Source organism: Cottoperca gobio, chromosome 19 (genome assembly GCF_900634415.1).
Source record: "Cottoperca gobio chromosome 19, fCotGob3.1, whole genome shotgun sequence".
Classification (NCBI taxonomy): Eukaryota; Metazoa; Chordata; class Actinopteri; order Perciformes; family Bovichtidae; genus Cottoperca; species Cottoperca gobio.
Window position 1 is genome coordinate 535001 of NC_041373.1, and position 12001 is coordinate 547001.

Consider the following 12001-nt stretch of genomic DNA (forward strand, 5'->3'; position numbering starts at 1 on the left):
TATAAAATGGAAAATTAGAAACTAGAAAGGACCTCTGATATATGCGGCTTTGAGGTCTCAAAAAGCGCTATATAAATTCTATTTATTATTATTATTATTAGTATTATTATATAAACCTGTTTTAAATAAAGGCATGGCTCTCTTTGTAGTTGAGGCATATAAATAGAACCAAAATAAATTGTTCCTCAATTTTAGTATTATATACAACTATCATAGTGAGCACTATGCTCCTAGGAATCTGAAGATATCTGATTAAAGGCATGAAGTAAGGAGACACAGTGGATACCTTTACAGTGAAGCAAAGGCAAATACAGTTGAGATTGTGTGAGCATTAGCTTTACATTTCACTGGAGGAATTCACTTGATTACTAAGAGAGAAGACCTGTGTGCTAAGATGTACAGACAACACAAATTAGCAGGTGCAACCTTTTTATCAGTTCTGTTAGAATGAAGCTGCATCTGAACGTGTTTCTTTATTTTAGGTTGTTTACTTGCTCCTTAATTAAACTCTCAATTAAATGTTGAGATGCATGCACAGGCTTTGAACACTTCAGCAGGAGCACTGATGTTGATTAATATTGACACATTCACATAGAAACAGACACACATAGTCCTACTCATGCAGACAGAGCCGGCAGACTGCTTGTCTAGTTATTGCATTGTCACATAAGTAAACCCCTGTGACCTCCACACACTAACACACACGCAGTGTGTCTCTTTTGTCTCTATTTTCATGGTTGTCATTGTTAGCCTCTGTCTTGTGCTTTTTCTCCCCGTTGGACTTTATTAGGTCTATAGACTTTTATAGACTTGGTTATGTACTGAACATGATGGATTTCTACTCAGCACTAATGTGTTTGTATGAGCCTGAATGCTGCCTGATTGTCTAACACAGCTCATAATGTTTTCTTTAGATTAAACACGCTGCTATTAGCAATACACCAATATGGTATTTGGGGCATACTTTTCCATTCCATGCCAGCTGATACTTTTGAATATTTATTCAATATTAAAAGGTCTGTATTAATGCTTCATGTCAACATGGAACTATTATAGAATGATATTATTATGATATTGGTCTAATCAACAGTCCTAAACCCAAAGGTGTTCAGTTAACAATTTAAAAGTCGCTGTAAGATGACAACGTTTGTGACCCGGCCGCCATGTTGAAACAGTCAAGCCACTTTTTCACAGTTAATCTGTCTCATGCACTACTGTCAGGATATAGTGACAGTTTCAGCAAAAAAGTTATTTTTATAAAGTTACCAACTGTAGGTAGGTCATTAACTCCCCTTTTAAAGCTGATGTCAGACAAGAGCCATAGTGTGGCAGTAAACATATGCATCTCCAGCTGCTGTGCATCCACTGAGCCCGGTGTGTAATCACTCCCGGGAGGCAGCATGTGGGATCCAAGTGGCATTATGTTAGCTCTTCTCCTTAATAGCAAATTAGCTGCGAACAACAAAGATGCAGTTAAACAGCCTGATCACAGCAGAGTGTAAACACACAGGAATGGATGGAGAGATGGAGGTGGACTGAAAGAAGTAAGGAATGTCTGAACTAAAATGTAGCAGATGTTCTCACTTGTCCACTATTAAGGGAAGATCGTTCAGTTCTTCTGTGATGCTAATGACAGCAGCAGTAGAAAGAGTTTTAATAGAACATGTAATGCTGGTAGTAGCAGCTGTAGGAGGATGCAGTAATCTGATAGCCAGCATTAGAAGAAGTCTTATCTGTAAGACTGATTGGCTGTCTATTTCTGAATATATTCATTTTGATAAATCAGTAATGCTGACAGGGGTGAAAAGGTTTCTAAGGTATTATACACAAGTTACTTTCATGTCTGCAGGGTGGAATTACACGTAAGTAAATCACAAATACTACTAGTTTATAAAGACAGGATGACAGCAGCAGAGCTCATCTAGAATCACATAGACAGGCAGACCGACAGCAACCGGACAAACAAGAAAACACAGAAAAATATCAAATCTCCTGTGTGTCTGTGCCACTGTTAGCGGCCTATAAAAACACTTCTCCGTACTCTGCGTCCTAATGTGAACAGTTCACAGACAGATGGTCCCCGTCAGCCAGGCCTCAAGTCGTGTGTGGCGCGGATTTATTTAGTTCTCCTCTCCTTTCCTCCGCTGTCTCTGACTGTAAGTGTGTGTGCACGTGTGTGTGTGTGTGTGTGTGTGTGTGTGTGTGTGTGTGTGTGTGTGTGTGTGTGTGTGTGTGTGTGTGATGGGAGCGGCGCCCCCCCCAACAGAACCTCGCGCCCCCCTGAAATTTAAGTTGTATTTTATTTATTTTTTAAATAATAAATAATGTGTCTCGACAGAAAGGTTTCGCCACATCCCACATAGACATGGTGTGACTATTGTTGTCACAATACCACACATTTGACTTCAACACCATACCTGCCTTAAGTATCTCCATCCCGATCCTGAAACAATAACAATAGAATAATAAATGACAGAACATGGAACTTCATTTTTTTATTAAACTGAATATATTTAGACAACGTATGCAAGGAAGTGGAGGATGTGAAAAGAAGCCATTCACCAACAGGAGTGAATTACTGTAGCATAATGTGTTCATACATGTTATTATCCAACCAGGAATGGAGAATCTCTTAATTAAGATCTTTACACGTTCACACTCCTTCTTATAACCCGTGCCTTGCACAGATAAGTGCGAGCAATACTCCAAACTATGTTGTTGAGTTGCCTCTCAGCTAAATGCTCTGAGTGAATTTAAGTTCCCACTCATAAGCAGTGATGCAGCTCATATTACATTTTATTATGACATTATATTATTATAGTTCATGCTTTTGTCCAAAGCGAACATACAAAGTGATGCTGTTATGTTGCCTTCATGAGTGACTCATCACTTGCTTGCATGTGAGAGAAAAACACGGCCACTATGCCTGCAGCGAGTGGAAGCTCACTGTACACACACTGTCACACACCCATTCAACTCATAAATACGGCTCTTATTTAAACATTCTAAAAACAGTCATTCTTAAAGTTCCGCTCCTAATGAAATGGGATATTGTTGTTTTTAACGGCAGGGTATTGTAAAACCTTTCTAGTATTGGTATACCGTGCAACACAAGTTGTAAGAGCTTTGACTTCAGCTAATCCCAAGGAGCTGGATCATTTGGATGATTGTTGTTTCATGGACTCTCTCACGCAGACAGAAAGAACATTCAAATATTTTGAAATTGCAATGATACAATCAATGTATTACAGGTCCAGTTCAACCTTGACGTGGGTATTTGTGTGTGTTTGTGTTTGTATTGCATATATGAGGCATGTTCCTCTGTGCGTTGGTGTAATGACAGGTGGTGTAAGGCTGTAGTTTATCTCTCATGTGGAGGCTGCGTGCCACCTGTAGTATGGTTTGTGTCTGTCATATAGTACGTTTTGTGTCCAGTGTGCATTACACACTGTCACTATGATTGGACAATCTTTATTTGTGGTCTATTGTGCTTTTATGATATTGAAAGCTAAATATTTTAACTACACTGCATATGTAAAAGCCCAACAAGGGACAAGAGATGGAAATTAACATTAGCTATAAACTGTCTGTGCAGAACATTAGTTTCATGCTCTACTATGTAACATTGCATCGTCCCTATCAAATAAAAATACATTCAAAATTCAAATGAACATTGATGAACTAATCAGAGAGTACTGACCTTCGACACTGATACACAGATTTAGTGCGTGCGTGTGTGTGCGTGGAGGAAATGATCCTTCTGTGGGTTCCTGTCTGCCTACCAGCTGATAAGGTGTTAAGTGAGGCAGGATTTGCTGTTGTCTCTTTTTACCGCCTTCCCATTATTTTCCTCTCTCACGATGTCTTGTGTCAGTGATGTAAATGCTATAACTTTAAGTGTTGAAATATTTCATGGAGACATTCATGTATATTGTGTTAAGAGACCTTAAAAAGTTCCTGTGTAGGTTTCAATCTCAAAATGTCTTTCTGTAAAGTGTATTTAACTTTGTGAAGTTGTATTTGTGATTATCTTTGTTGCATTTCCAGCAAATATTTATTTTTCTCTCTAATGCAGTAATTTGTCAGGGGTCCCTCGTCACATGGACCCTGATGTTAGCAACTAAAAACACATTTAAGACTACATAAAGATACAGACATTCTTGGAATGGAAAAACACTTGCAATGAATTTGTATGGTGTTTGTAATATTTACGTCGCAGTTGTAACTAGCAGATGTGGTCCATAATGTAGTAAACACTGTACACATGCATTGACACATAATACAAGGAAGCCTAGTATGTACAAACTTCTCTTTCAAGCATTAATAAGTTCACCTGAAAAGCTCTCTTCTTCAATCTGCAATAACTGGCTTGTGTGGCCACTTGGTGGCAGCTGAAACAAGTTGTGAACAGAACATTAACATATCATCACCCTTAAAGAGAATATGGTGAAGTTGGTAGCAGATAGTTGCTTAGTTACACATCCAGCAGTTACGGAGCCCCATTATTATTCATCAGGAGTGGTGTTTGTGTCCACATGATGACTGTAAGTCCAACATTATCTCTCTATACACTGTTTTTGGTCTGTATCAACTCCTGAGGGAAATCTGTGTCTCTTTAGCTGCTAAATGATCACCAGCGAGTCTCTCATGGTGTCTGTCTGCTGCTTGCTGCTGAGCGGGTACAGTACGGTGGCTTTTTACAGCCTTTTCACTGCCTGCTGCGGCTGAAAACAATGCCGTGAGAGCGGTATTGAATGAACCAAAACAGTGTTAGTCTTCCCGGTCTGTGGTTGGTCTGGTTTAGTGTTGATGTCGACTTCATTATGGATAACCACACACACTCTAGGTGTGGCTCAGCACAGTGTGTTACTCTTTCTCTGCTGTTACAGTACTACTTAAGTAACAGAAGGACTTCTGCAAATAATGATTTAATAAGGCTGTTTTATACACAGGGGGTTACCACACACACACACACACACACACACACACACACACACACACACACACACACACACACACACACACACACACACACACACACACACACACACACACACAGCGCCCATTCTCTCTCTGTGTCCACTCTGTTCTCCCCTGCAGTCTGTGTGTGACATGTGGTCTGTGGTGATACATCTTCTTCCTACTCACTCACACGCACCATTACATCTCATACTGTATGTGAGGACAGCTGCAGAAATAGAGGATGATGTCGGTCTTTAGTGTAAGAGCTTTAGTAGTAAATAATACCAACTCTGATAATTTAATATTGATAATTATGTGAAGCAGGCTGCATTTAGTTACCTTCACATGTTAATGTGGTAAAATGAAAATGAATGGGATTCTATTGTATTCTATAATTACAGACAGGAAGCAGTCTTTTCCTCTTTAATTCCCACATCATGTGTTAAACTGGAACTAACCAATGACAAGCTGACCAACTTTATTATATATTATTATATATTATATTGTTCATCAACAGTTTATTAGATTTTCATTAGATATAATTATTTTTACATTTGTACTTCAAACAGTGACAGCATCATTACAAATGATTGTTTTTTATTCTAGAGCTGCTGCACTGTTTCCTGATCTCAGGGATTTGATATGATGTGTTTACATGAGTTACATACTGGTTTTCTCAGTGGCTTGTATCCTTTGTTGGTTTTGACACATTGTTGACTTGATGTGTTTGACAGGAGAGGAATCTGACATCAACGGTAGACACACAATGTTACAGACAAGAACTGATACTGCTGTTTCTCACACAAAGTGTCTTACACTTCTTTCAAGTGTAGTGATTGTGTTTTGACGTGTATATTAAATAAATACTTCAGTGCTATTCTTTATTGAAAGTACAATGGCTATAAGGTTGAGTCTAAATTCCACAGTGTGTGTGGTGTACATTTGTGACGATAATAAGAGCGGAATGCCAGCATTACACAACAGCAGACGAAACAATGAAGCAATGTTGTTCCATGACTTTTTGGCACATGTGTATATCAGACCAAAACTGTTTTCAGTTGAAGTATGTGTTCTTCTTGGTTGGGATAACTGGTCATTTACTTAAAATGTTTTACATTGTGCCATGGCAGCATTATCATCTTTCTTCCTGCTGGGCAAACACTGTTGTTTTATCAATCATTGGCAGCCTGTACCTGGTGTTGGTGTTATGATTCATCAGCATGGATCTGCTCCGGCCTCCTACAGCTCTGACATGGGATCACAGAAAGAGTCTAAGTCCTCCTGATCTGTACACCTGTTGTTCCCTCAGCCCCCCTGTGCTCACACTACCCTGTGTGTGTGTGTGTGTGTGTGTGTGTGTGTGTGTGTGTGTGTGTGTGTGTGTGTGTGTGTGTGTGTGTGTGTGGTTGCATCCTTGATCCAGATATTACATCATCTCTCTCTCTCTCTCTCTCTCTCTCTCTCCCAGGGAGCGTTGAGCACTGTTTGAACTCATTAAAGACATTCACTGCAAACTCCCATCTAAGACACAAAGTGAATTCCAATGACCAAACAACACCCAAGGGCAGAGGGAGAGAGTGTGTGAAAGTGAACAAAGGGAATGAGGGAGGATAGTCAGCCATGCTGCATCATACCGTTGTAGGAAATGAAGGAAAGGATGTAGGATATAATATAAACACCTAAATTCAAATGTTTATCTGACCTTCTTTCATATGACATGTTGCTGTCACTTGCTTTAAATGCTCCAAAGTTGGCAATACATGGTTTGTCTGATTCACTATGTCTCTATAGTCATATCTTGGCATTTCTATATAAAATATTCCATATGCTATGATTAACAATAGCAAGTTAATTTCTATGACACATTTCGTACACAGGGGCAATTAAGTGGATTTACATAAACTGAAATCTTTTTTGGAACAACAAATAGATAAACATAGAGCTAAAGCCCGCCAATTGAGTCCAACACATCACCAGGAGTGACTAGAGGTCTACTTCCAGAATTACAGTGTGGTAAGAATAAAGTGCACATTTTAGAGCTCGAAAAGAGATCGGTTTTAAACTTGGATTAAACAAAAATCTACATTTGGTGCACATCTAAGATCTTCTTGCAGTTTGTGTGTTTGGGCTGTGCTCGCTGGCTTGAGTCCATGGATCTGATGGCTGATGGCACGTTTCCTCTGTATGGTACGGCTCTACTCGACTTGCCCTTTTTTGGTTTTCCATTAGGAAAAGTTGTGGATAGTACCTGGTACTTCTTTAGTACCACTTCAGACAAGGTTCCAAGCGAGCTGAGACGATACTAAAAGGTCAGGTTAAAACGCTGCAGACCACTGATTGGTCAGAGAGAATCTTCACTAGAGCGTCAGGGGACATCGTGCACAAACCCGCCGCTTTTAAATGTATCTACCGTCAATAGCGATCGCATTTTTTCTCTCTATTCAACCCAGATGTTTAAAAAGTGCAGGCGTTCCTCAGTTTGATTTCTGATTAAAGGATTCATCGAGTCTCCTGTTGACACGACAGTTTCAAGCGGCGTTGCTACGGCAAACAGCTGATCACACGCCTTCAATGAGGTAGGGAAGTCACAATACCAGAAATGTAGTAGTTGATACCAGTGAAATTCCACGATTCTCAATACGATACAACAGTAAAAAACTAAAAGAAAACGATAAATCCCATGTACTTCAACATACAATTCTTTGTAACCCTTTGCATACTTTATTTCTTTTAGGAAGCTAAACAGGTCATAATTCCACATCTATGTCTAATATAATATCTATTTTATATTGCTGTGAAAACTATTTATTTACGTTTTACAAGATTACCTTTGAAGATATCATGATAACAGTATAATTTACCGTAGCCCAATATAAATTTTTCCTGAATAGACCATGAACTCACCATAGTGCAACTCTATGGAACCCTCGCTCCACCGGCTGCTAACAGCTAACGTTAACTAGCTTGCCTCCTGCTGATTTTAACACAGTTTTGTTGTTCACAATATGGCATTAAGGTGTGTCGCCTGATGGTAAGTTTACTGCATCCCAAACACATTTTCTATCGCCCACGGGACGTTGTTAGTTTTGAGCCCCTACAGTACTACCTGCAGTACTGTAGAAAAACAAGTACCTTTTCGGAGTTTTGGCATTGACTTAGTGCCCAAGAATCGGTTCTTGCGACGTCCCTACACAAAGAGAGTACTATCTGCAGTGGAACATTTTGAAAAGTAACTAGTACCAAATGTGAGTCGAGTAGAGTAGAGCCGTACCCTACGGTGGAAACGCGACTTCAGAGACCTACTCGGTTGATATTATTTAAGCATACCAGGGATGTATTCTGGGCTTAAACCATTCAGAATTCAATGAATTGCTGAACTAACTTGACAGGTCACCTCTGTAGCAAAGGCAAATGGTGCAGTGCCAGCATTAAAACTAATGGGACAATCTTCTAGCTCACACACACACACACACACACACACACACACACACACACACACACACACACACACACACACACACTTTCATGCTGTGATCTGACAGAGTGCCCGTGTGCTGCTACACACCAACATTATCAGGGCTCTCCTCTGTCCTAATTTCAGAGCAAGAGAAACACAGACAGGGAGAGAGTCTAGTTTATGCTGAGAACTGAAGGTTTTATCTCGAGTGTGTGTTTATTGTATTTTTTAGAAATTAATTTGTGAGGAGGTTTAATCTGTAGCTGCTGCCAGCAGGGAGGATTTGACGCAAGTTCCCCTGAAGAGATTCTATGAATATCTTCCCAAAACACACCTGATGATTGTGATTTCACAAATCACTCAGATGGCTTTCTAACAGCAACCTTGTTATTCACTTCTGATAAATGTACTGTACACTGATCAGATTACAGGCAGAACAGCAGGTAGGCAGGCGTCAGGGTTGTGGTTGCTAGAGGGGAAGTAAAGGGAAAGTCAGTGAAAGAAGACAACAGACTGAGAATAAAAGTGAGTGTATTATCTTTGTATGACTTCTCAGACAGCTCAAGTAATGCTACGTTACCTAGCAACAATGGTCCACTTTGTAAAATGAAATACAACACGCACACACGCTCACAAATAGATATCAGCAGGCTTCTTGTTATCTGGTCACTGTACTGGCTCTGTTTATGATGCTGATGATGATGATGATGATGTGTGTGTGTGAGTGCAGCTATATCCTTCGAAAGGTATCTATAACAAAGCATGCTTCTACACCCACAGACCTATTGGAACAGTCTGGGGCTTGTGCCTTGCTCATGGGTATTTTAGCCATCCAGAGAATAAACCAGTCAACGCTTTGAGATGTAGCTTTGGAGGAAATTGGGTCAATAAAAATTCCTGCCCCCCTCTTCCTCTCTGTCTGCCTCTTTCTCTCCCCCCTGAGCAGATGGAGCTTGTCTAGTGTAATCTCCTGCCTCCTGTGGATCTTTGTGTGCATGTGTAATTATAGCTTACCTTTATGGCTGCAAGGGCTTCAGAAAAAAACATTTGTCTCTCAGCACAGAAGCAGCACAGGCCTCTCACTCTGACAAACAGTGGCAGCCGAACACAGGAGGTATTTCTGTCCTCCTTTTATACTCACTTTAGTTCAGACTTCTTTGGGCCTTCATGTTCTGATGCCAGTGCAGACAAGATTGAAGAATTGGGGACTGAGATGGAGAATGCGTCATATATTATATTATAGTTTTACGTACCTACCACTACCACTACCACTGCACATATCTATTCTATGGATGATTTAATAGCAGGTGTGTGTGTGTTTGTGTGTGTGTGTGTGTGTGTGTGTGTGTGTGTGTGTGTGTGTGTGTGTGTGTGTGTGTGTGTGTGTGTGTGTGTGTGTGTGTGTGTGTGTGTGTGTGTGTGTGTGTGAGAAAGAGAGAGAGACTTTTGCTTTAATCCTGCATCAGTGTAGCAGATGGACTGCAGGATATTACTGCTTAACTGTGAGTGTGTACTGTTACAGTAGCAGAGTGTAAATCTGCTGAGCGATGAACAGATTAATCAGAGCTGGTTTGTGGTCAGCTGATGAGTTCAAAGGTGATGATTTAGGGTGCGTGTGTGTGTGTCTGTGTGTATCTAGGTTCAGCTGTGGGTCTGCCAGCTCTATTTAAAAACAAACAAGCTGCAGTTATGTATTTGCTCATTATTATTTGGTATTCAACCCAGTGTGTTAAGGCAAGTTGTTCATGTCACTGAGGCAGTGCTCTTTGCAAATTGACAGGATCCGATCTGTTGTACGACAGCTCATCAAAATCAGAGTGCGAGAGCTGGTATTTAGAAGATCACACATTTATCTTTGTGTGTAACTGCATTCAAGGAATCTTAATAAACTGATTAGGTATCAGCCAGACATGAAAACAATGCCCATCGTAAATTGTGTCAAACATGGGGTTTGTTATTATGAACATCTTAAGGTTTTAAAACCTGCATAAATTGATTTTGGCCCTTTTGGAAGTTGTTGTGGCTAACGTGTGAGCCAACAGTTGCTTATTTACACATCCAACAGACACAAAGTCACATTTTCATGTTTGGAGGGATGTTTGTGTCCAGCTGATGATTGTAAGTCCAATAATCAGTGTCCTTTTAGGTCTGGTTTGACTGCTCAGTAAAATATCTGTCTCTTTAGCCTTAGACTCTTTCTTTGGGTGAAAACAGCTGCTGCTGATGAGAGCGGTGAGACTCAACCAAAACAGTAAAGTTTGGCTGTAAAACCAAAGTAATAAGATGAAAGGCGAGGAGAGCTGAAGAACAATTGGGTCCATCCTTAATTTTAATACAAAAATATTGATTAGTGCAGCTTTAAGAACTGTTTCTTATTTACTGTCATTATTAAACTGTAATAATGCAACTGTGTAAACTGACTGGATCAATATAATGGATCAGTTTCACACAGTGAACCCTCCCCTCTATCATTCTACATAGACAATAGAGAAATATGAACGTATAAATCTGGTTTATTGTATTCTCGGAAGCTGGCTTTAAATATTTAGAGTCTGATACTTAAAACTTTTCCTTGACTGCCATGTTGTCCTAATACGGAGATATTAGTATACATGTAATAATAAATGCTGAGGGAAATGTCTTTCAATAAAGCTGAATTGAACAGAGCAGAGGGGGAGGTGTGGGAGTGAGACAGATTTCTATAGCGAGAGCTGAGAGGCAGGAAGAGAAATTGAAAGAGAGCAAGTCAAAGAGTGTGGTGAGTAAGAGAGAGTGAGCCTGCGTCACACAAACACACACACACACACATACACACACACGCACACACAGAGGAAGTGTGTGTCTGCCGGCCCTGCCTCTGTCCCTCCCTCTCTCTCCTTTCTTCCCCTCCTTGCGTCAGCAGCAGTTAAAATGTCGGCTGTGTAGCTCGTCCTCTGCTCTGTTTTCTCTCCCTCTTGGCCATCTGTCTTTTCTTACCGCAAGAAAAAGACTCTCTCTCTCTCTCTCTCTCTCTCTCTCTCTCTCTCTCTCTCTCTCTCTCTCTCTCTTTCTCTCTCTCTCTGCCTATTTTACCCTCATCATCCTTTTCTTCCTGCCTCTCCCCTGCTCGCTGGATCAAAGCTAGTTTTGTCCAGTGTTTTTCTTCAGAGCCATTGCTCCTTGACGTTGCTTGGAGACGGAGGAGAGAGGTAATGTTACAGTTTTATATCCTCTGCTGTTACTTAAATCGCCGCTATTTTTCATCTAAAACCAGAGTTGAGTTTGATCCATGAGACTGAAGTAACAAACTGCCTGGGAAGTGTGGACATTTCCCAGAATAGTCTCTATGGTCGCTCTAATCTGTTTTAACCTAGATGTGTGCGTGTGCGTGTGTGTGTGCGTAACAGTCTCTGAAGATGTTGTTAGCATTGTAAACTAGCTGCTTCTTCTATACCACCTTACTACATACCTCCTACAACTAATTTGTAGTGTTTGTTGTAGAGCAGATGGTGTCGTTAGAGCTATTATTAAAAAAAGGAACCTTACAAAGTATAATAGTGCAGTGGATTCCAGTTTATTCGTTTGTGTTTTTTCTCAAACTCT

The 12001-nt window shown here is 40.3% G+C and overlaps 1 protein-coding gene across 3 annotated transcripts in view; it reads left to right on the plus strand.

The window, feature by feature from the left end:
- jmjd1cb (jumonji domain containing 1Cb) overlaps positions 1 to 12001 on the plus strand; it is a 102971-nt gene that overhangs the window by 43937 nt on the left and 47033 nt on the right. The window contains exon 1 of one of the 3 annotated variants that reach the window (XM_029455571.1): positions 11403 to 11607. The exons of the other annotated variants lie outside the window; for them this stretch is intronic. The gene's annotated coding sequence lies outside the window, so the exon portion shown is untranslated. Of the gene's footprint in view, positions 1 to 11402; positions 11608 to 12001 lie in introns of those variants that run through there. 3 annotated transcript variants of the gene reach the window in all.